Raw genomic sequence first — 2,546 nt, 5'->3', positions numbered from 1 at the left:
CAAATGAGTCAACATCAACCTACAAAACACACAAAGATTAGTAATCAAAGGCAAACATCAATGCTCAAGTGATGAAGCATCATTAACCATGGAACTTGGATGTTCAACCTGAAATCAAAGCTCAAAGATAAGCAACAAACCACTAGGTCAAAGCCTAGGGTCAAAGGTGGAGAAACAATTCAAAACAGAAGCTGAAAATTAACATGAATCAACTTCAAACACACCTTGAAACAATCCAAAAGGTCTCACATCAATATCATTAACCAAAAGCATTTCATGATCAATTGAAGTTCAAGACAATTTTAAAGCTCAAATGTGGCCAACCAGAATGAAAAATCTCAATTAAATCAGAAGGGATTCAAATAATTCCAAGAAAATTCATGCTCATTCACAACATCCATAATATGCATCATACAAAAAATCAGGACAATTGGAGATCATTTGGCATGGCAAACACATCACATAAGTTGAACATCAAAAGGTGTGACACAAATTGTCCCAGCAACTTAACATGATCATAAAACAGAAATGACAAATGATAAAAATACCAAATCAACACCAAAATGTCAAGCAAAGTGTCTAGTTTCATCATGCAAATTTTCAGATTCATTGGATAAAAGATGAGCATTTCACAAATGTATAAGCATGGCAAGGTCAAATAAGCATACATGTTAAATCATCCTAGCACAAAAAATTAATCAGCCAAGCACAATTTTGAAATTAATGATCAAAAAATAATAGACAGAAAAAGAAACACAATGCAAAAAATTGGGATGAATTTGGATGATTTTTCAATTTTATATGATTTTTGTAAGATGATGAAAAATAAAAAAATGCATGAAGCAATCACATGGAATCATGGAGGGAAAAGGAAAATAATATGAAGCATTTTGAAATAATGGAACAGCTGGGAATCGAAGTCAAGGAACATTCAAATATTCGCGCCTTGGACAAAACGACACCGTTTGGTACTCAAACCCTAGCGCGCATGCATGGCATTTAAAAGATCCGCAGGTAATCATGATGAACTCGTAACAAAATCCGCAACAAAGCCTATGCGTTTCCTAGCAAAATTCGCAGGAAACCTGGAGAATACATGAACACGATGAAGATCATGAAGATCTTCATCTGGAAATTTCCAGAAAAATTCAAAGTGTCCAGAAATGAAAATCAAGCCTAGCATCGTGTAGTGCCTTCATCATAGATCACAAATCCACAAACAATTCATCAATAAACATCAAGACACACACGGATCGAAGAGAAGAAAATTCATCATCAAAACTTTAATCAATCGTATCTCACTCAAAACAGCATGGATTTTCATGATTCAAAGCTCAAATTCATCAGCATAACAAGATCTATAATATCATGGCAAGGAAAATCAAAAATAAGAGAGTTGATTTGTAACCTCTTGAAGAGCAGATCTGGAATTAGCTTGATTCAGGCTTTGTAATGGCTTCAATACTCCTCTATGATGCTTGTACAAGTGATTGGAGAAGAAAATGCAGCTCAATTGCACACGATCTCACCAAAACTTTGAATCACCATTGATGCTTCCATCTTCAAGAATGCTTCAATGTGGCTCTGTTTCTACTGATTTCACGTGCAATCCTACTCAATGATACTTCAGGAACAAGAATCAAGCAAGAGAAATGGATTGGATGTGAAGAATTTTGAAGAAATTTTGAGAGAAAAATTTGTGAATTTTGATCTAGATCTGAAATTATGAAAGCCTCTCTGAAAAACAGTTAGGGTTTTGGTATATATATGCAATGCTAATCACCCTTTAATCATGTTTAAGCCAATGCAAATGGAATTAACCAAAAAATGAGGTGTAAGTGCAAATGTGATTTTTCACCCTTATGCATGATATGCATGTGAACAGTGCACGAAATTGTATTCATTTTCACTTAAAACATCATTTTGGAGCCAATGGTGGTGGGAAAAAGATCAAGCCATGCACCAATTTTAAATTTCAACTTTTCCCTCCAAAAATCAAATGAATTACCAAATTCTCATGTGATTATAATTTGTGCAATGCAATGCATGATTTGGAAATTATAGGTCAAAAGAAGAACAATGCAAAAAGAGCCATCCAATTTGAAGTTTTGGTTGAGAAGTTATGCCCATTTGAAGTTCCATGCATAGTTTGCCATGTTTTGATCATATCTCCTTGACCACACATGAGAAATTGATGATCTTGGACTTTTTGGAAATGGGAGAGAAAGATATACAACTTTAATGTTCAACAAAATTTCATTTGAAGCTTTCTTTATGATGTAATTTGAAGTTGAAGTTAGGTTAAAACCTTTCCATTTTTGGCAAGTTTGAATTATAGGTCACTTTCTATTTTTGGAAAGTTTTGACCTGACTTTAAATTCTTCAATGTTGATATTTGAAATGTCAAATGAGACTTGTTTGAACATGAATGAGGTATTTCTAATCACTTCCCACCTCCAAATCCACAGTTGACTTGGCAGTTGACTTTTCTAGGTATTCAGATGACTTGGCAATGTTCAGATGAAATTCAAGCCTCTACTACTTGG

The sequence above is a fragment of the Lathyrus oleraceus genome, chromosome 3, assembly GCF_024323335.1.
Source record: "Lathyrus oleraceus cultivar Zhongwan6 chromosome 3, CAAS_Psat_ZW6_1.0, whole genome shotgun sequence".
In the NCBI taxonomy this organism is placed as follows: Eukaryota; Viridiplantae; Streptophyta; class Magnoliopsida; order Fabales; family Fabaceae; genus Lathyrus; species Lathyrus oleraceus.
This window is presented reverse-complemented; position numbering follows the sequence as displayed.